We start from the raw sequence: 24,199 nt of genomic DNA, 5'->3' as shown, positions 1-24,199 counted from the left end.
GAGGTAAATCAAAGAAACAGAAAATTCTTTTGTAAAGAAAAAATTAAGCCTTTTAGATTTTTAGAGACAATTAAGATTTTTTTTTTTTTTTTTTTTTTTTTAGGACCACTTGGATTTTTGGATCAGCACTAATAACAAATATATAATATATAATAAATAATGAAAAACCCTCAAAATTAAAAAGTGGATACATTACTGCAATTAACAATTTTGGGGGGAAATGTGCTTAATTGAAAATAATACCACGATTAAAAAAATCTTATTCATCTTAAAAGGCTTTTTTTTTTTTTCTCCATGCAAAATGTTGATGTCAAATGTGACTTGGATATGTTTTTGTGAGATTCTCCTGTCTTTCTGTTTCTCTGGATGAAGCTGTAATCCTCCCAGTGTACTTCACAGAGAATATGCCGTGCGTGTGGTCAGGTGAGAATGATAAAAATCGCATCTCTGCATTGAAATGTCATTGGAGCGATTTACGGCGCTGTAGCTTGGCTGATGCGCTTCTATAAATAGGGTGATGGAGATGCTCTTCCCTGTGACCTTATAAACTCGGAGCTTAGAGCTGATAAATCCAACTTGCTGGGAAGAAAATGCTTCGGATTGAAACTGGACTCATGATCTCTGGGGTGGGATGAATGTACATATGCACCATCCTGTTCACCACGGTGATGGTCTATTTATACTGTATACAGTATGGCATACACAGATAATCAAAACACTGGTAGTTATACTGGAACAGATGAATCAAGGGTGTGTTGGTCGTTTGTCCTCAGTTTGCCCTGTTGTGAACTTTTGTCCTTCATTCACACTCTCACTTTCCCTTCTGTTTAAGCCTCTGAGATCACGTTAACTCTTGTAAGGCGCTCAGAAGACACACTGTGTAAACAATACTGTCATTGGCCAAAAGACGTGAAGAACAAAGCCATAAACTCTCCAGAGGAGTGTCATGCCGTTGATGTCAACACAGTTTACAAAAAGTGCTGAACACCTACCTGCCATCTTCTCAAGTCAAAGTTAATTATTGCTGGCCTACATAGCAGCTACAAGTAGTTATGGTACAGTCAAATAAGCATCCAGTTTGATATCAGTGAAGGTCACAGAACCAGTGAAGTTCTATGTTAACCCTCAAAGTGCTGCTCGTGTGGTGGTCAAAAATGACTTTTTTTAATATCAATGAAATGAATGTACTATGTTTTAGTTTGATAATGATAATTTGTTATATTTAATAGTTTGTAGTTTTAGGAGATTTTATGGTATTATATTATGTTTATGGAATAGTTATGATCCAATCTGTTTATCACTTTTTGAGCATAAACCAGAAAATGAAATTTCCAACTTAAACTGTTGTAAATCTTGAATGCTTTGGAGCACAGATTTAAGTTTGGTCTCTTTTTAAAGACGACACCTGGCAGATTAGTGAAAAAAGTTTAAAATGTGAAACTAAAAACAAAAAAGTTATTTAAGTTTAAGTTTATTATTATGAAAAATGCATAAAAAATCTAAAAAAGTTGTGTTCCAAATTTGAGCTTGATATCTCAAAAAATTAGCTTTCAGTAAGATTTTGTTTGGGCGCAATACCAAACGTTTCCACTAGATGAAATTCGCTTCCCATTCATTTCCAAACAGTACAAGTGTGACTATTTTTTATTTTATTATTTTATATTTTTGTTTAAATTGTGATTTTTTTTTTTTTTTTAGGATTCTTTGATGAATAGAAAATTCTAAAGAATAGCACTTATTTTGAATCTATTGTAACAATATATGTTATATACATAATATATGTTTGTGTGTGCTCATGTTTAGCATTAAAAACAACAGGTTAAACAGCATGCAGAGACTTTTGAATCTATTAACGTAGCGTTGTTGCCCATCACACATATTGAACAGGCTACTGGTGTGAGCACACATTGTCACACAAAGACATTTCTGAACTAAACCCTTTGAACATTTGCTAGTATACATAAAGATCAACACATGACGACGTGCTACGCAAGAGTTTATTAAATAGCGGAAGACATTTTCCCTCACTGCCTCTGAATATGAAGCCTTTCAGTCTCGGGCAGAACGAGTTGTGTCATTCTTTTGATAAGAGGCAATCAAGAGAAGAGTGAGAATAGCACAAACAAGAGGAACCACTTGAAGAAGGCTTTCTCTGAATACGGGCTGCCGCTGTTACAGTGGTGCATTTCAAGTGGCATTTCAAAAAAAAAAAAAAGCAGATTTGGAACCTGGAGGCATGCTGTTTCTCACACTCTGAGAGCAGCAGCAGGCATTACTCTGACTGTTTGAATTATACAAAGAAAGTGTTGAGTCATGCATCATGTGAACTCTGCTTGTTTCTTCTGAAAGCTGAGTAATCTCCCTATTTCTCAGTGACAAATCTTCTAAACCCTTTTGGAATTTAACACTTTAAAAAAAAAAAATTATATATATATATATATATTTATTTATTTATTTACAGATTGTTTAATGTAATCTGTGTCATCAAGGTTTAACACGATTTTTTAGATGACATTTTAAACTCAATGCTTCAGGTCTGGCACATCTTACCAGCTCTGCACATGTTCAGAACTGGGTGATTTGATCATCCAAAAGCCTGAAGGTCATACTGATAATTTTTTCACACCTACAAATGTGAGTATGCTTAGGCATTCTTTTTGAATTTTCTGAATTCCTGAGAAAGATAAGTGGGCCAAATAATCAGTACATCCTGTTGTAGATGTTCAAACCAACTGCTTTATCTTGATTGTGCACAATTTGGACATTGACAGTGCGATTAAGTTCAGATAGCTTATTGAAGGACATTAATGATAACATGGTTTTATGCACTAGATGGGTCATTGACGAAGGTTTTTAAAAGTGTAAAAAAAAAAAAACATAATGGAGATACAATTAATTTGGAAGTTTTATTAAGTGTTAACAAGTAAAACACTGCTTTTGTCATTTTTTTTACAAGATGGACAGAATTTATCACCAAAAAAGTCATTCTGTTTAACCAAAATTTCGGTTTTACCGAATGACACTTTTGGTTATACCGAATGACAATATTTTCAAACAATGCTAACAGGCTGATATCTTGCCAGCTAGCAAAAGAACAAACATTTTATATTTAGTACAAGTTTTTAAAATATTACAACATTTTCCATGTTTTATAGCGGTTGTACTGAATGACCTGATGTTTCGGGACATGCGTCTGAACAAGTGAAAACATGAATTTTTCAAATAGTTAAGAGAGAGTTAGTTACTTTGCTTCATGACCATGTGGTCCTCTGCAGGTATTTGAATGATGTCACATCCTGTCACATGATACTGACTGCATGACTTGATCCAAAATGGTCCCTTTATATTGGTTACTCCTAATGACATCAATGAAATTCATTTTTCCGGACATTCTTTCTAATAATAAAGCAACGACTTCTATACATAATTTTAATACCATTTTGCACTATGTTGAAATATGATATAAAATCATGCCATAATAAAAAATATATACATTTATTACATTTTATGATATTTTAATCACAAATGAAATTGCTGTATTGGCCTTTGGACGGTTAAACCGAATGACCTTTTGACACTTCAAAATCTTTAAAATACCTTTATATGTAGCAAAATATAATTAAAACCTTTTGGATTCAATAAAGAAGATCTAGTTGTACTACCTTACATACTTTGGATGTCATATCTTTGTTTTTTATTATTATTTGCCTTTGGACAAAAAAATGACCCATCATGTCATATGTCATTGACCCATATACAGTATTATATTGGGCTCTCTATATATAGTGCAGTTCATTATTAGTTCATGTTAACTAATGAACATTATTATAAAGTGTTACCATATGTATGTAATGTCTGATGTACAAATATGTCAAATGTGCAAATATGTATCTGCCCTGATTCACATAGCCCAGACTGGTGCAGTGTATTGTGTACTCATCAAATATTTATGAGGAAATGTCGTATGAATAGAAAGAAGATGCGAGCCAAAGGAACATTCTTCACAGTCTGTTCTATTCGGATTGACAAATAGGTCACGGTGTGAGACAGATTCATTGAACATGTAAAGCATGTCCTAACCTAAAATAAATGTATTACAGATTATTGATCATTCATATGCCCTTTAAACCACATTGCATCTGATCAGCTACAACAAAACAATCAGATTCAGTTCCCACAGCTAGGTGTCACTGTTTTTGTTGAAGGCAAAGCCAGTGCTCCCTGAGATCTGTATCCAGTCTTTTTTAATACCAGTGCTATATATTTGCAATGTGGATAATATATTGGATTAGGTTTCCTAAGTATCTTCTGATTCACACATATTGTCAGCAATGTTGCATCTAATGACAGATGGAAGGGATCCATGGAATTGTGTTCCCTTTTCTGAATATCTTTCTTTTAATCTGCAAAGCCTCTTTGGCCTGGGAAAAGTCTCCATTAACATACTTCCACATGACTGGTGCTGTTTAGAATGCTATACAGAGTTTATTGTTTATGTTGATCTGTTGGTGATGCTCACAATTTCAATAAAAGTTGAATAAAACAGTAAAATTTAATCAATCTGAGGTAAGCAATCTTAAATTTTAAAATAAATAATATATATTTAATATCAATATATTTATATTTATAGTATAAGTAATTTGGTTACTCTACTAGAACGTTTCTCCTTTTGTATCTTCTTACACACTGTGTTTGCATGTACAAGCTTATAGTGAAAAAGAATATTTGCCTTTCCTATTTGTTTTTTATTGCCTGTGTGTCTGCCAGTTGTATTACATGAGGCCAAGGGGAATTGCATTTTATCTGAAGATTAAATTTTGTATTTGAGTCACTCTAATGGATGGAAAGATACAAAAGGAAAAGCAGCTATAACACGAGACATCCCAGTGGAACTGGAAATAAAATATAAACATTTTCATCAGTACAAGCATAAATCTGCAAGTTTTTTTTTTTTTTTATATTCTCATGTTTGTGTTGTAGGATCTCTGAGCCAACTTCAGAAGATCATCCTGCTTTGTTTGCAAGCGTTCGAATAACCCAAGAGGAGACACAGAGAATAGCCTGATCTGTCGAGTGCTGAGCTGTCAAATAATAATAAAGAAAATAAGAACAAATAATCAAACTTCAAGCAACAGCAGGTATTTCAGGTATCTAACAGTGGTTTTCAGGTACAGAAAATGAATAAAATACCTTTGTTCATATCGGTGGCATATCTGCGGCATATACGCCGATGCAGATATAGGCCTATCTGCGACAGGCTCATATCGGCCGATAAAATCGTCAGACTGATAGATCCTGACCGATTTAATTTTTTTTGTGAAGTTGTTGGTTTTGTTTTCACTTTCTCTCTTTTAGGTTGTTTTTATAAAATTAGTTCAAATTCTGCTGGTGTAAAGCAAGTAACACTCTTGTGAGTAAATTGGATTGGCTTAGCGGATCTACCGTAGTACAGTAATAATATGAAGAGCAAGTGTGCATTTCAAGCCCGTTTAAACCGTTGATTCAGCAACAAATGTGGTAAAAGGCAAAGGTGTGCCATGATAGTTTGATCTTAATAGCAATAGGCAGAACTCTGCTGTGATTGGTTGATCTCTATAGTGATAGAAAGCTCTGCTCTGATAGGTTAATCTCTAACAGATGTGTGCGATCGATTGACCTCTACAGAGTGCAACAGTCAAGTTCTGGAAGTAAAAATTACATTCATTTTCTCCATAGGGGTATTGATTTTTAACAACAACTTATAAAACTTTAAAGATAAGCTACAAGGTTGTTAATAGATTGTATATGCTTTTGTTGAAGCCATAAGCCCTCATTTTTTCAACTTATTTTTTTTATTATACGTGTTCAATGGCGGCACTGTTGCACTGTATTCCAAAAGACAGATGGGCTGTGATAGGCTGATCTATATAGCGATAGACAGAGCTCTGCTGTAATAGGTTGATGGCATTAGTCCAAGTTCAACACAGGCTGAGCACTGGCTGATTATTGTATTCTATAGTTCAAAGATTCCTTTGGTTTGCCCTAACAATCTATTGCACACCTCTTGTGCAACAATTGCTGTATTGTACACCTCATTAATAAGTGTGTATTTAGCTTAAAATATTATTCCCACCACAGTGCTATTGTTCAACATGATTACACCCTCACCAGCAGATTCTTAAAAGGATAGTTCACCAAAAAATGAATCATCATTTACTCACCCTCATGTCGTTCCAAACCTGTATGACTTACTTTCTTCTGCGGAACAAAAAAAAAGAACATGTTTTGGGAAATGCTTCTGTGGTTTTTCTTTTTTCTTTTTTAACATACAATGGAAGTCAAAGGGCATGAAAACTGTTTAGTTCCCAACATTCTTCAAAATATCTTCTTTTCATATTTGGGTGAACTATCCCTTTAATGCTTGTGGTTCATCAGTCAGTCCCATTGCTTAAAGGGTTAGTTCACCCAAAAATGAAAATTCTGTAATTAATTACTCACCCTCATGTCGTTCCACACCCGTAAGACCTTCGTTCATCTTCAGAACACAAATTAAGATATTTTTCATAAAATCCAAAGGCTCAGTGAGGCCTGCATTGCCAGCAAGACAATTAACACTTTCAGATGCCCAGAAAGCTACTAAAGACATACTTAAAACAGTGTGACTACAGTGGTTAAACCTTAATGTTATGAAGCAACGAGAATACTTTTTGTGCACCAAAAAACAAAATAACGACTTTATTCATCAATATCTAGTGATGGGCGATTTCAAAACACTGCTTCATGAAGCTTTACGAATCTTTTGTTTTGAATCAGTGTTTTGGAGCGCGTATCAAACTGCCAAAGACGTGATTTCAGTAAACGAGGCTTCGTTACGTCAGAAGTGTTTTGAAATTTCAGTGGTTCACCACTGGGGGGCGTGACTTTGGCAGTTTGATACGCGCTCCAAACCACTGATTCGAAACGAATGGTTCGTAAAGTTTCGAAGCTTCATGAAGCAGTGTTTTGAAATCGCCCATCATTATATATTGTTGAATAAAGCCGTTATTTCATTTTTTGGTGCACAAAAAGTATTCATGTGGCTGTCTTGAGTAAGGACAGCGGCCCCAGATGACACCACTCTGATTATGCATCATAACTGTTCATGCCATTTTTATTACACCCCCAAATGTTCATAATCAAAGCACCTCGTCCATTAGCCAATGGAGTTAACAAAGAAACCGTCTGAGAGGTATTACTGAGGTCAGGCATCGAGCTGTGCAAAGAGAAAACTCTTGCGCTTGCTTTTATGCAGGATAACCGAGAGAGGTCAGAGGTGATCTACTAATTAAGATACTTTGCCTCAGTGGCATTGGAGGAATTCCCATTAGCCCCTTGAAAATGAAAGGACCAGATAATTACATTCCTTTGGCACAATTTACCATTGTAGTGAGCTTGTGCAAATGCAGCTCAGTTGTACTCAAACACGTAAACAAAAGGAGTTTGACTGACAGGCGATCTAACCAATCATGACGCCGAATCCACCATTTTGTCCGACAAAGCAGTCAGGGGAGTTAGCAGATTAACATCAATGGACTTGAACTTGAAAAATGGTGTGCACTGGCGTCTTTCCGTGATTGAAACAACATTCCTTGTGATGTTCATTCATGTTTATTTGATGCTATAAATGAAATAGTAGGAAGAAATGATCGGTTCACGAGCCGCTTAAACGAGGCACTACAACGATCTGTCACGACACTTTAAAGAGTCACAAAATGGTATTTATTGTTTAAATTTCATATCAAAAGTAACCTGCTCTGTCTTGTCTGTCGACGCGTTGCCAGTGTCCTCTTTGCTCCGCGATGTATTTTTCACTGCGCGAGAACATGATGTGTGGCGAGAGATCGGCATGGCTTGTCGGACATAGCAAAAGTAACTAAAGGGGGCGGGTCTTTACAAATATACACAAAGAACACTTATTTTCATAGCAATGCAATGAGCACTTCTTATATTCACTGCTGTTCTCTTAGTAAGTTCACACATTGAGATTTAAAACTACTTTTCTCTAATCTTCATCTCAGCCTGTAATCCTCCAGATGGCTCTGTAGAGATATCCCTCACTTGATCGTAGAAAATCTTATAAATGGTAGGGACCTTTTATTGTATTACTCAAAATGAGACACGTTGAGAACAATTTTACTGGTACTGTTTAATTTCTTGCCAATTATAGCTCTGCACCTTGTGTACTGAAGGGGATATTTCACCCAAAAATGGAAATTCTGTCATCATTTACTCACCTTCATGTCATTCCAAACCTATATGAGTTTCTTCATTCTTTCATCTTACCGACCCCAAACTTTTTAATTTTTGTGTTGAACTGAAGAAAGTAAGTCAGATTTAGAACAACATGACTGATTCACATTTGTGTGAATCAGTTTGTCTATTTGCCTTCTGCAATTAACATTGCGCTCTTATTTTATCTTATTTATCTGCTTCAGAAATTCACTTTTAAAATATACAATGTGTTGAATAGAGAGATCACCATGTACAAACCATTGTGATGATGACGTGACATTAACAAGTGTTGCAGCCTCTTTTTGTTCATAAATAAACAGCATTCACTGGACGGAACCCTTCCAAGGATTTTCCATACAAACCCTATTGTATGACCCTATTGGGAAGACCCTATTGTCTTCCATCTGAAAACACTCATCGGCCACCCAAAAAAGAAAAGAAAAAAAGAATACGCCTTAGCAAGCAAGGTCTGCTATTTATATCACATCTATCTTGTCTCTCTCTCTTTCTCTCTCTCCTAAGCTCTGTAAGTCTGACTTCCTTGACAACCTACTCTTTGTTTTCAGTGGCACTCGTTCAAGTTGAGAGTGTGAGGAGCTTACGTCCTGGAGGTTATCAGACATAGAGACGGCTGTGGCCCAACAAAGACACTCCCCAGTTTGGAGGCGTACAGGAGCTACTGTAGCAGTCCTGCCAAGATCATGTGGACGAGCTTGTACTAGTATTGCTGTATCATCACAGCTAGGTAAAAGTCTTCAGTGTTTTTCTCTCTTTTTTAGTTTTAGAGTTACGTTGTGTACAAGCCAATGAGCTTTATGATTCTTTCGACTTAGAATTCCCCATTCATGTCAATATTAGATGTCGAGTGGTGCAAGAGCCGATCACAAAACCTGTTTTCACCAAGTACAACATGTTCCTGGCTCAACATTTTTGTTGATTCCGGAACAACATTTCAATCAACCAATCAGATTTGAGGGACAAGTTTACAGTTTAAAGGGTTAGTTCACCCAAAAATGAAAATTCTGTCATTAATTACTCACTCTCATGTCGTTCCACACCCGTAAGACCTTCGTTCAACTTCAGAACACATATTAAGATATTTTTGATGAAATCCGATGGCTCAGTGAGGCCTCCATTGCCAGCAAGATAATTAACACTTTCAGATGCCCAGAAAGGTACTAAAAATATTTAAAACAGTTCATGTGACTACAGTGGTTCAACCTTAATGTTATGAAGCGACGAGAATACTTTTTGTGCGCCAAAAAAACGAAATAACGACTTTATTCAACAATATCTAGTGATATCAAAACACTGCTTCATGAAGCTTCGAAACTTTATGAATCTTTTGTTTCGAATCAGTGGTTCGGATCGCGCATCAAACTGCTAAAGTCACGTGAACTATTGAAATTTCGAAACACTTATGACATAACGAAGCTTCGTTTACTAAAATCACATGACTTTGGTGCTCTGAACCACTGATTCGAAACAAAAGATTAGAAAAGCTTCGAAGCTTCATGAAGCAGTGTTTTGAAATCGACCATCACTAGATATTGCTAGAATTTTTTTTTTCTTTTTTTTTTTGGCACACAAAAAGTATTCTCGTCGCTTTATAACATTAAGGTTGAACCACTGTAGTCACATGAACTGTTTTAAATATGTTTTTAGTACCTTTCTGGGCTTCTGAAAGTGTTAATTATCTTGCTGGCAATAGAGGCCTCACTGAGCCATTGGATTTCATCAAAAATATCTTAATTTGTGTTCTGAAGATCGATTAGAACAAAGGTCTTACAGGTGTGGAACGACATGAGGGTGAGTAATTAAAGATATAATTTTCATTTTTGGGTGAACTAACCCTTTAAGTTTAGACTTGCAATCAGGGTTAGGTGCTTCCATGTCATGTGATGAATCATGTGACTAATAAATTACAGAGCTGTGAGAAAATTAAATCATGACAACATCAAATTGCTGACACCATAAGAACCCTTGGGCCTTAGCAAAAACTTTGGGGTTTAAACATGAAAATCTTTGATTCCTTTTTTTTTTTCTTCAATTAAATCTAAAAATAATGTTTTAGCTATTTTTTTGATAAAGTTTTAAAGGTTATGAAGAAAATTAAATTTGTGGCACTGAATGTGAACCTCCTTTGATTAAAAAGTCAGATTTCAATGCTACAAGGGCGACATACCAAACATGAATAAATTCAGAAATTGTAATTTTTATTCTCATAATATAATTCACAATGAAAAGAATGCTGTTAAATTAGAAACATTCAAAAGGATTTTCACCAGTGGAGTTTATTTGTGTGGGTATTGAATGTACTTTTCAGTGAAATGACTATTTCAGATTTTATGTGCATTTAGCAAGGTCACTTCAGTTCGAATATGACAACATATCCCTCTGTTTTCTGAACTGATCAGTCAACATTATCCATGTAACGACACTAAGAGGCGATGTGTGTGTTTGTCTTTAAGCTGCTCTTGTGTTGGCCATTAGTGCAATGCAGTGTGCTCCCGGGGCTTTCTCATGTTTGTGTGTCTGATTTCAGACGATCATCCTGCTCTGTTTGTCACCGGTCTCACACACCAACAGGAGACACAACAACATAACCAAGTTAGAGCCGGCTTAGCTAGCCTTAACAGGTCAGGGATAACTATTTCATAAGTCTGGGATAAATTTAAAAGGAACAGAAGCATGGAGTAGCCTGATTTAACTGGTCTGTTAAGAGCATTTGCTTTATTTATTCCTTATTTTAACTTAGATTTGTTCAATAACTATACCTGCAATAGCAAAGCAAGTAACAGAACCTTGTGGTTAAACATGACTGGCTGAACTCCAATGTGGTGCTTTTTGAGTATAATCCAATCACTGATCTGTAATCATCTAATGACAGTTGTAAGGTTTAAGTTAATGGTGATTATTTCCCATGTTTAATTTTTTCTATTTTCCCTGAATCACTGTAAAAAAAATTCCGTTGTTTTCACAAAAAAAATCCTGGCAGCTACGGTTGCCAGAATAATTCTGTAAAAAAATACAGTAAAAATGTAAACATATTTACAGAACAACCTTTAAATTTTACAGTCTAAAACTGTAATTTACAAACAAGAAAAGTGCAGTTTTATACAGATAAATCCAACAACTCACACTGCTACTAAAATCTGTTTTGTACTTTTAACATTTACTGACAACCACCATAATAATGCAGGTGGTACAAGAGGAAGCCACATGAAAAATTATGAAGAAGTTCATTACAAGTTCCACGAGCTGAATCATACTAGTTTACAGAAGGTGCATAGAGTCAGTCACGCAAACACAAAACACCATCATGGTAACACGCATGACACTAAAATAATGCAATATACTTTCATTAAACAACAGAAGATGTAACATAAAAACCAAATGCGCATAGCGGATAACAAAAACTATTAAGAAACATAATTATTTAAACAAAATACTTTTAAATGTGAAGTGTCAACTCTGGGAATGTCAGTTTACAGTATTTTCATTGTAAGTTATAATTTGATTTCTAAAAACTGTGCATTTAACAGCATTTTTAATGTAAAAATGAAATGAAATGTCCAGTTAGATCTTTTACAGTATTTCCCTGTATATAATACGGGAACTTGCTGTTAATTTGCTGTTTTTTTTTTCGTATAGCGTTTTAACAATATTTTACAGTTAAAATTACACTTTTTGTGCCTATGTGCTAGTGATACACTGAAAAAATGGAGTATAGTTAAAAAAATTAGATTAAATATCACAAGTAATTATAAAGAAATGGCAAGTAACACATTGAATTAATGATGAAATTATGAAGTAGAAAATAATTTAATGAGTTACAGGAGTATGTTTTACAAGCAAATAATACAATTTCAGTTTTCATTCAATGTGCTTGCATTATAATTGCATTATAATTTATAATTTATAACAGCTCCACGTCGTGCCTAACAACACCCTTTAGCTGTTATAAATTCACTTTATAAAACTGTTAGTTCCTGTCCTTGATTCTGATTGGTCAATAGCTGTGTTTTATTCACATTAAACACAGCTATGACCGCTTCACCCAACGGTTAGCAACCACTCTTAGCAACGTAAACTGTTTGTTCTCAATTGATATTGTTCATTGAAACGTACTGTATTATGTAGAAGAGTGTTGTGGGAAAAAGATCGAGTGAGCGAGTTTATTACCTGCATTCAGATTTAGCATTTTCCTTCAGGTCAGTCCAATGTTCATAATAAAAATTCTGTTTAAATTTCCAGTGTATTATCTTGTCTTTTTAACAGTTAAGGGGTTTTCCCGTGACTGACAGCGTTAGTCAAAGTATTTGTCAGTTGCGTCTTGTTCCATGTTCGAACAATTCAGTCTTTTCAATGTAAAAGTCTTCGCTATTGACTGACACACTCATAAAGACAGTCTTTGCCGCCATCTAATGGTGAAATAATATAACTTCTGTTGTTGTTCACGGTCAGGGGACTATTTTTTTTCCGGCGGAAGGAAGGCTTTTAGTGACAGTTTACCTCATGAAAGTTGCATTGATACATATTTATGGCTTTAATATTTGTATTGTGTGGTAACCGTTTTATAAAAGCAATAAGGTTCTCAAGGCTAGTGCTGTATCGTGAATAAGTCACGGCTGAAGGGGTTGCCTAACACTGCCCTTCAGCCGTGACTTATCCACGATACAGCACAGCCTCTCGTACCTTATTGCTTACGTAAACCACGGCTTCTTGGGGCTTATTGCTTTATTTTAGCATGGTTGGAATGTTGTTTTAATCTGGGACTGTTTTATTATCTATATTAAATGTACGCTTTAATGTCTATAGGAACACTGCACAAAAGTGTAGGGCGTCAGCTAGCATTTCAAGTCTGTGCCAAAGTGTTACTATTGACTGATTCTCATGCAATGCATAATTTGCACCCTACTACTTTCCCAAGCTTGCTTCAAGGAAGCTCTGTGAAAACACTCATTGTCCTATCAGACAGGTAAGAGTTCAATAAAACTGTTGACTAACTGCAGAAATGTGAGAAAATATGTTTTGATTCCATCATCTTTTTATTTAATGTAGATTCAAATTCAAAAACCAAGCTGCAGTATTGACATACATATGTTGACATACATATGGAATTTGTCCTGAATTGCTCTGTAAAAGCATAAAAGGCTAGTTTTATGAGCAAGGAACACATAAAAGGTTTTTGTGCTACCTGGCTTCATGCATCAAACATTTGAAATGGTCTCTTTTCACAAATCCATTAGGCCCTGTTTTCATTTTTAATGCTATTATACACTTTAATGTTGGTTTTACCACAGGCGATTGTTGTTTTTTGAAAAACAAGAGTCCTGCACATTGCGTTACTGGCTGATAGCACCATTGACCTTATGTTCCTGAGAGGACTCTTCCTGTTACGGTTTGTTGGATCTTCCTCTGGTGTCTATAAATAAACTCTTCTGTCTCACCCAGTGACTGAGGCTGGAGTTCAGCTTTATTTAAAGGCCCTTTAATACTCCTGTGCTCTTTTTAGAAGTACTCCATTGTAATTGCTCTTCTAAGGACAAGGCACCCCATTGCATTTTATTTGTACTGACACATATGTTGTACTTTGTAAACTTAGTACAGGACTATTGTTATTAATGTACTAACTCTGAACTATTTATAAAGCAGCTGAGTGCTTCACCCACAGCTACTGTGCTAAAAGTTGTGGAAAGGAAGGGCTATTAATGTCCTAGTATGAAAAGAAACCCAGCTGAGTCTGTTTAATCCGAGACACGATCTTACAGAGCTTATAATTAAAAACCACATGAAATCTATTTGAACTAGTTTTTAAACGGACGTCTGCCATTTTATGTACTGTTTTAGGCACGATCTCTGTTTCTACTAAAAATAATAAAATATAAATAATGGTTCACCTAAACTGAAAAATTCTGTAATTAGATACTCACACTGTGTTGTTCTAAACCCATGTGCAGTTATTTAATAAGTAGAATATTTATTTAATTTTAGAATGATTTCTAAAGGATCATGTGACACTGAAGACTGGAGTAATGATGCTGAAAATTCAGCTTTGCGAACACAGAAATAAATTGCATTTTTAAATATATTCAAATAGAAAACAGTTATTTTAAATTGTAAAAATATTTCACAATATCACTGTTTTTGCTGTAATTTGGATCAAATAAATGAAGCCTTGGTGAGCAGAAAAGATTTCTTTTAAAAAATCTAAAAAAAAAAAAAAATTGTAATTAAAATAACCTTTTTATTTTATATATTTCATTATTTTCGTTTTTTGGATGATCTGTCTATTTAACATGTATTCACAGCAAATAAGAATTTTTCAGTCACTGAGTCCATGTATTTTGTCAGTTGTCATTTTGGAAGCCTCACACGTAGCTGCTTGTCTTTAGTTCGCTAAGACAGAATCACTGAAGTTGAGTTCTGTCAGTTCTTATATTTTGAGGCTGCTGTTTAGCGTATTAATGAAACACCAACCTTGAGAAACTCCCCTGGCAGTGCCAAGAGTCTGACACCAGTGAGGATGTGCTCTTCACAACACCTGTGCTGTCAGGCTACTGTAATTCATATGTCAAAACCCATTACTTGTTTATATTGGCGCGCCAGTTCAACAGTTTTTCTTTTTCAGAGTAAGTCTGGTGCCGAGTCTGATGCAAGTCTAGTGCAAGAGACACTCTTTGCATTCTCATTATGCCAGTACTCTCTTTTTATTGGCTGGAGCTTTTGTTTGTCCTCTCAGTTGCTAGGCAGATGTAGTGTAGTCTTTGAGCTTACTGTATGAGATCATGCATTTTTAAATATTTGTTGTTGTTGTTGTTGTTTTTAGTGTAATTATCGCGTGTTGTTATCATACACTGTAAAAGAAAGTCTGTAAAAATAGGGCATAATGTGTGTATATATATATATATATATATATATATATATATATATATATATAATATGTGTGTGTGTGTGTGTATATATATATATATATATATAATATGTGTGTGTGTGTGTATATATATATATATATATATATATATATATATATATATATGTGTGTGTGTATATATATATATATATATATGTGTGTGTGTGTGTGTGTATATATATATATGAAGAACGTAATATTATATACATATTTAATGTATATAATGTATAAATACAAAAGAATAAAAAATGTATGTGATATATATGAAATCATGCATTTTTTGTGTAATTATCATGTCATTATCATATACATAATCGTGATTATATATTTAATTATATAAATAATATAATAATTATATTTATACATATAATTATATATATATGAAATCATGCATTTTTGTGTAATTATCATGTCATTATCATATATAATGTGATTATATATATTTAATTATATAAATAATATAAAAAATATTATAATATTCAATATTACATAAATATATAATATTAATATAGAATATATTTCATTAACTTTTATATATTTATTTAGTTTATATAATTTTAATATATATTACATATATAAATACATAACATTTTAATATATATTTGTTAAAATAATGTGTTCCAAATATTAAACATAAACATAAATTCCATATTAAATATAAATTCCAAATATTTTTATTCTTCAGTCAGTCCAGCAACAAGCATCACCTACCTCAGTAATATGATGCATTGAAGAAAATATGGATATGAATGATTAATTCAGTTAATTAATCAGTATATCATAATTAATTTGATTATATTGTTTTAATTGATTAACAGCCCCAGTCCTGATACTGGTGTGTGTGAAGCAACATGCTGTTTGTTCTCTGTTGTGTTCACGTGTCTTTATCAGAAGCATTTTAAAGAAAGCACTAATAGCTTCCCACGCTGCACTGCTCTCACAGAGCACTCTCCCCATGTGCTTGCCGGCATTCTGCTGAAAGAGAAAACAAAGATAGCGATATATACCCTTATTACAGTCCATCCATCTAATATGAAGGGTAATGACTTATTAAATAATTCTGGACTTATCGAAGCTTAGTTCACATTTATAATGACACATTCAAACCAAAGGGCACTCAAAATGGACCTGAATTCTGAATTGCGGCATGCAGATTGCATTAAGCATTTGCTAAGATTCCCTCCTAAATTGTTCCTCATTTCTTTTTTCAGAATAGAGCAGGTTAGCAGGTAAAATCAAGCTCCAAGGTTTATTTTTGCTGCTAGCTTTGTATTAGTTGACGCAAAAGTCACATTTTATTTTGTGCGGACCGCAGGGTCTTGCAGGCAAATGTCCAGATTTTAAGCCAAGGTTGTCCTTGTCCTAGAGAGAAGTCGCCATTAATCAAGTTTGCAGGTGGAAATGCATCCCAACAGCAGGACGTGCTTCTTTCCATCGCACACCGGCCAAACCAGCTCACCACGTTCATTTATCATGCCTTGTAGTAAAAACAAATGATCTTCTTTACTTTGTGAAAGCTAATGCATGCAATCCACAGTTATAGTTTTAAGAACCAGATGAGTTTTAGTGCACATGTTTTTGTCTTCCTTTTAAAAGTGACATTTGCATTGTCACAGTAACTTCTTTGTGCCATTTAGGTTTGACAAAGCCTTGTGATTTGCTAAGTCATTCACAATGCGACATATGAAAGATTAATGACCCAGATTTGATTTCAGAAAATGTGACCTTTGACTTTGCTTGTGTTTAAAATGGATATTTAATGCACCAATATTAAGTGCTTATGAGGTTAACTTGTAACTGTTACGTCAGTTTCTGAGAAAGTGTTATGGATTTCTCATGTAGCTGTTGCTCTGACTGGCCAATCACTGAGCAGTGTTGAATCTAGTGTGATGGAGAGACATGCCTGACTAGAGCTGCTCAGAAATGTTAATGTTTACTTCTGTAACCTACAAATAATGACAAAACTTTCTGATATTCAGAATTGCTATAAGACTTTTAAGAATGAACCTGCTTTGAATCACCCAGATCTATAAGCAATCAGAAAAGTGGAAGTCGGTGTCCGCCAAACCTGTCTGTCCTAAGAGATTAGACTCCATGCTTTGCGAAGCTATGATCTGATTCATAGCACTAAGTTTAGACTCTGTTCCTCGACTCAGGGAGACTTATGGAAATCACAGTAAGGTGTGAAAGCAGTGGTCTTCAAAGGCTTCATTTTCACCCGTCAGCCCTGAAAGTGTTCAGCGGGAGTGTCAAAGTTCTATATGAGAAAAACATTAAACTGAAATGCATTTTCACACTGCATGCATATGCAGCACATGTGCTTGGTGCAGCGTAACTACAACAGCAGGTTCACATTGTGCTTTTACAGAAATAAACAATAAAACAAACAAAACAATAAAAAGTAGATTAAAATAAATGTGTATAAATGAGTGAATAAATAAATAAACAATAAAAGTAGATAAATGAATAATTAAAACAAACAAATAAAATTAGATTACAGTAAAGTGAATAAATGAGTAAATAAACAATAAAAATAAATAAAAATTTGATTAAAATAAATAAGTGAATAAATGAGTAAATAAAGTAAATAAAAATTAGATTAAGATAAATAATGAATGAGTAAATAAATAAACAATTAAAACAAAATAAATATGGTACTATAACAGTATACAGTACTATAATGAGTAGAAAAAAATATGTAAAAAGGTAACTCAACAGATGATAAATTACAAAAAAGTAAAAATATGCACTGCTTATGGTATACAGTGTGAAACAGGTATAACAGTGAGTGTACAAATATATATGTGCTTCATGTAGTGAAAATGCTAATTAATATGAATAAATCATCCTGACTAATTGGTTACACATAATGTATGGTAAGGAAATTCTTTACTCTTTGTAGTGTTTGGTGTATTTTCTACCATCTCATCATTAATTGTTATTGCCCAGTACCAAATAAAACATGTCTTTTTTGTGCTTCATAGAATTTATTCTATGTACTCTGTTTTTTATTTCCAGCTCCTGGGTTAGATTTTTTTTTTTATATGACCAACAAATGTTGATCATTAAGCCTCTAGGACAAACAGAAGCATACAACAAGCGTTGTTTTCCTTGCTTCATACAAAATGAGTTTCATTTCAGAATATACTGGCTGCAATTCAGTCTTCTTAGGTTATTCTCTGCGGGCCTGTATCCTGCACGCATACCGGCAGAGAAATTTCTTATTAAAGTCTGGTTTGATGCACTAGATAGCTGTTATCATCTGGTGTGATGATAATTCTGGTGTCAGAAATTTCAAAGCCGATTTATTTCATCCTTCAAAAACTTTCTTCCAACTAATAAAGTCTGCACAGTGATCCTTAAGCCACACTGGCTGCAGCTGATATATTAGAAGTCAACTTAAGCTTCTGGCATTAGATTTCTGAGAGTGAACTTTCATGACATGACCTACTTGTCCTTGAGGTTTGAAGGATTTTTTTATTTTCGATTTGTGAATTTTTTTTTTTTTTTTTTTTAAGTTCCATCCATCCATTCAGGTTCTCAGTTGGTTCTACTGACCTTTTACTTGGACTGAATATAATTTTTTTTTTTTTTCTATTATTATTATTGAATTTTTTTTGAAAAGTTTTTTTTTTTCACTTTGTGTGTTTTGTTCATGTTTTTTGAGGATGAGGGCAAGTCACAAAACATATCTATGTTAGCATCTGTTTTTAGCAATTTGCCTAGCTTCTATCATGTACAATATTCAAAATATTGTAGAGTTTGATGTGGACAGCAAAAGATATGGGAAATGTTTTTTCCTCCATTTTTAAAGCTGCTAAGTTTATTTATTTTGCTGTCCTAACTGTGCATGATTATATGGATTGCATTTTTCCCCTGCTGTTTTTCCCTGCTGAAAACAGATGCAGCCCTTTTTTGCTTTGCAACCCACCAGCTGAGAACCACTATTGTATAGTGTATGTCTATGTCATTATTTATGTTTTGTGTGTTTAAAAATGGAAAAGCATTGCCTAGAGTAGTGCAACAGTGTGTGTTTACAATTATCAGCTGACTGATACAAACTCTAAGAAAAGTCTGTAAAAATAGGGGCTAATGTACTATTATGAAGGAATTTTCTATACTGATATTTTACAGTTTTACCTGAATAATGAATTGTATTGTCTTTTGTGTTATGGTTAAAGGAAATGTACATAAATTTAAGAGATAATGTCCTGGCAGAATTTATTACCAAAATCACTAGTACCTTTTCTACGAATTTTTTTTCTTAGTGTATATAAAATCTGAATGCTGCCATATTTAGTCGTCATAAATATTTGACAATAAATTGAAACTTGGAACTAAATTGTATTATGTAATGCTCTTCAGGATTCAGTAACACTTGAGCTTATGTCACAGATTCCTCTTGAACTTTATGGCCACTGATAACGGTGTCCAAGATAACAAATCAGGAATACCATGTTATCATGGGTGTATGCTGAAAAATGTGTATGCTGAAAAGGTGAGTCAGGCTAGTTAACATCAGGTTAAGGTTTATAAAACCTCACTGAAAATATTTAAAGGGTTAGTTCACTCAAAAATTTAAATTATCCCATGATTTACTCACCTTCAAGCTGTCCTAGGTGTATATGACTTTCTTCTTTCAGCCAAACACAATCAGTTATATTAAAAAATATCAAGCTTTTAAATGGGAGTGAATGGTACCTTAGATTTTGAAGCCCAAAAAAGTGCATCCATCCATCATAAAAGTAATCCATATGGCTCCAGGGGGTTAAAGGGTTAGTTCACCCAAAAATGTAAATAATGTCATTAATTACTCACCCTCATGTTGTTCTACACCCGTAAAATCTTTGTTCGTCTTTGGAACACAAATTATGATATTTTTGATGAAATGCGATGGCTCAGTGAGGCCTCTATAGCCAGCAAGTTAATTTACACTTTTCATTGCCCAGAAAGGCACTAAAAACATATTTAAGACAATTCATGCGAGTTCAGTGGTTCTACCTTAAAGGATTAGTCCACTTTCAAATAAAAATTTCCTGATAATTTACTCACCCATGTCATCCAAGATGTCCATGTCCTTCTTTCTTCAATCGAAAAGAAATTAAGGTTTTTGATTAAAACATTCCAGGATTATTCTCCTTATAGTGGACTTCAATTGGTCTATGGTTAAAACGTATATAATTTTTTTTTTTTTTTTTTAGAAAATGACCGATCGTTTCGCTAGAAAAGACCCTTATTCCTTGTCTGGTATCGTTTAAAGCCCTTTGAAGCTGCACTCAAACTGTAATTTTGACCTTCAACCATTTGGGGCCAATTGAAGTCCACTATAAGGAGAATAATCCTGGAATGTTTGACTGACCAAATGTTTCATTTTTGGGTGAACTAACCCTTTAATAAAGGCCTTCTGGAGCAAAGTGATGCATTTTTGTAAGAAAAATATCCATATTTATAATTTTATAAACTATAATCACTGGCTTCCAGTAATGGCCATACGCTAGTCTAGTTCCGGTAGAAGAGTGACATGATTATTATTATTATACAAGATTATTAAGAAATAAAACATGATTATTTCTTGCAGACAGGGACGTTAATTAATCTAGAACTGCACAGAGCTCTGATGGTGAGCTAAATTTGCACTGAGAGATACATAAATGCCACATTGCTGATGACATTTATCAATTGATAGCTGTGAATTATAACATGCTGAGATCAAAAGAAGACACTGGGGCAGAACAGTCATTTAAACTCCCTCAGAAGCCATTTCGTTTCTTTGCATTCTCTCGTTTAAGATGACATGGCTTTTGATAAGGGGAACAGGCCTGGGAAACTGTAATTACGATGCTAAAGGTCGGTGTGGTGCTGTATCTTTAAACAAATGTGGACTATCATTGGTCTGAAAGAAGTGATAGTGGGTTACAGACTGTGAGCATATCAGTGTAAATGGGTGCGTTACCCTGCTGTCTCCGAGCAACTGTAGATTCTACTCAATGGAATGTGTGTGAAGGTGTGTCTGGACAAAAAAGGTGTATTGTGATTATTCAGTAGCTAAAGGTGCTATTAGAGGAACAACAGATAAATGTGCTTGTGAATGTCTGAACTGCCTTTCACTGTGTTTTAGACCTCAGTTGACCTGTCTGTCCCAGAATTGGATTCTTGTGTTCTTGTTTTCATAACCATTTGCTGATTTTTTGTCTAATTAAGAATTCTTTTAAAAAAACCCAGAAGCGAATGACATTATCGCACGTGCTTACCGTTGCACAGTGTTCTGCGATACTTATTCAGTGGTGCTGCAATGCTGCTACCGATACAGTGCAGAACATACAGCGCAATACAGGTTATGCACTACAAACTTCTGTATTCTGTAAAACAGCTTCCGCTTTTGCATGTGCTTTGTTAAAGGGGACCTATTATGCCCCTTTTCACAAGATGTAATGTAAGTCTGTGGTGTTCCCAGAATGTGTCTGTGACGAGGAGGGCGGGCGAGAGCCATGAGGGAACGGCGCGAGGCCGGTGACGAGAGTGATAATGAGCGACAGCTGCATGTTGCACCGGTCTCGAATCTCTCATGGAGGAGCTCCGGAAGCATAAAAGGGGAGCGACGACAGTGAAGGACGAGAGAGGATCAGGCCTGGACTTTAAGTTATGTTTTATTATGTTTGTGTGGCCGGCAGACATCCGTGAGGGAGAGTCCTCACTGCTGAGGAGGATTGCGGTGCTGAGGAGGTCGGGCAGCGCAGAAGACTGAAGGGTGCGAGTGGCTGCCTGAGGCGGTGGTGCTGGAGCAAGCATACAGCAGGTGGGACGGAGAGCTCATTGCCGTGCTCCTGGGTCAAGGTGGGATGGCTGCTGTCCAAGAGGGAGTGGAGGAGTTGCCATCGTTCTCTGTGGGCTGGAGCCTGCTACCGTCCGCCATGAAGGGGAGGAGCAGGGAATGGGGGACTCGCTACCGGCTGCCCTCAGCCGGAGGAGCCATCGCCGGCCGCCAGGGGGCGGAGGAGGATCGAGCCGTCCACCGAGCGTCCAGTACCATCGCATGGCACTGCGAGGAAGAGCCTCTCGGCTGGCTGAGGACCGAGCGGCAGTGTGTCCGAGAACCGGACCAAGAATTTTTTTTTCTTTTCCTTTTTCCTCTCTTCCCTCTCTCGTCTGTCGCTCCCTGTGCTTCCGTCTCCTTTTCTCTCGTCTCATCTGTCCTTACACCCAGGTGCTGCGGCCGCTGAGACTGGCCCCCGGGGGGAGTAGAGCGCAGTCTCGGGAGTACCCCCCGGCCTGCGAGGGGTGATGGAGGTATGTGACGAGCAGGGTGGGCGAGAGCCGTGAGGGACGCAAGTGATAATGAGCGAATCTCGAATGACTCGAATCTCTCACGGAGGAGCTCTGGAAGCATAAAAGGGGAGTGACGACAGTGAAGGACGAGAGAGGACCAGGCCTGGACTTTGTTTTATTATGTTTGTGTGGCTGGCAGACGTCCGTGAGGGTCTGCCGGAATTACTTTCGTTTTGTATTTGTATATTTTATATATTAAAATTATGTTGAACCTTCGCCGGTTCCTGCCTCCTTCTTCCCGTATCTACGAACTGTGTTACAGTGTCTGTGAAGTTTAAGCTCAAAATACCCCACAGATTATTTATTATAGCTTGTCAAATTTGACAAATTTGAAAACGCAAATGAGCTGCTGCTCCCAGCCCCCTTTCCAGAAGAGGGCAGAGCTTTAACAGCTCTCGCTTCGGTTGCTCAACAACAACAAAGCTGGAGAATCTCAAGCAGCCAAAATGATGATTGTCAGTAACGGTGTTCAGCCTTACATTGTTCAAACCGGAATCGGATGGAGAGACTCAGGAAGAAGGAGAACTAAAGATTCTTATGATACTGAACTGAATTGAATTAACATTTTTCTGACTTGAACTGAATAATGAGCTGAATAAACTATTGTCTTCTGTAGAGCTGCTTTGTAGCTGAATTGAATTTGTTTCATAATTGATAAATTTTGAATAAATGTGACATGAATTGCTTTGTGATTTACGAACTGAATAAGTCCGTTCTTTTTAGTGAATCAGACTCATTCCGCTTACAACTAACTGTTATAGTTTGGTTAAATTAGTGGCATTACTGACTGGTTGTTCATATGAAAATGTGCATTTAAAAACATTATGCATTTTGATGAAGTATGTTACCATGTTTTTTGTTGGTTTAGTACTGTTATTTAATATATAGGGTAGTTAAGGCCAATTTAAAGTCTGTGATACCTGCTATATCAAACACTACTGCCAAGCATCCTTTTCTTTTAATACCAGCTATCCAATAAACGAGCATGGCACTGTTGTTTAGCTGTTGTTTAGTCTTAGCTTTTCAGTTAGCACTGCATGTTTACTGGACAATGTTATTGTAATCATTTGACACATTTGTCATTAGCAAAGGGTCTGCAGAGGAAATTGAATTTAAACAGCTTGTTGAAGCCAAACATGATAAGATTGAATTAGTCGCTATTGTGCTGTCAGATATATGACAACAACCTGCAGGTGGCATTTAAAGCTCTCGGGAGACGAGGCGAGAGGGGCATTAAGCAAGAAAAACAACTGGTAAGGTTAAACACGACTCATGGTGAGTCAACTGAAGCTGCCCGTCCCTGACCCCTACATAGAACATCTGTCTATTCCTGTTCATCTCTGACCATGAGCGACACTCAGATGTTATTATAGGCCGCCACAGAAAATAATCAGCCCAGTCTTGCCCAGAATAGATTTTTAAATTATCTTGTTACGTATTGTGTTTTATTTTAAACTTACTGTTGCCACCAGCTCTTGTTTGTGCCTGTGATTTGATCACTGAAAACGCATATTTGCCATACTCAGTTAGAAACAAATTCACTATCAAGAAGAAAATGTGGACACATTATTCAAAAATGTGTTTTTCTACATTGTATTTGTACTCAACCCATCCGGCAGAGGAGGGCTGGAAGAGTGCACTATGGTTGCATCAGATTTGAGGGACTCGTACGGCACTCTGAAAAACACATTTCTCTTTGTTGTCTGT

At 35.6% G+C, this 24,199-nt stretch overlaps 1 long non-coding RNA gene across 1 annotated transcript; it reads left to right on the top strand.

Moving 5' to 3' along the window:
• The first annotated feature begins 6,987 nt into the window (after positions 1-6,987).
• LOC127522248 (uncharacterized) lies at positions 6,988-23,184 on the top strand. Its single transcript, XR_007932547.1, has 3 exons — positions 6,988-8,717; positions 8,817-8,995; positions 21,621-23,184. It is a non-coding gene; the product is annotated as an uncharacterized LOC127522248 (long non-coding RNA).
• The last annotated feature ends 1,015 nt before the right edge of the window (positions 23,185-24,199 follow it).

This window comes from Ctenopharyngodon idella, chromosome 11, assembly GCF_019924925.1.
Source record: "Ctenopharyngodon idella isolate HZGC_01 chromosome 11, HZGC01, whole genome shotgun sequence".
NCBI classification, from domain to species: Eukaryota; Metazoa; Chordata; class Actinopteri; order Cypriniformes; family Xenocyprididae; genus Ctenopharyngodon; species Ctenopharyngodon idella.
The sequence above is the reverse complement of the archived record's forward strand: the minus strand, read 5'-3'. Positions and strand labels throughout refer to the sequence as shown.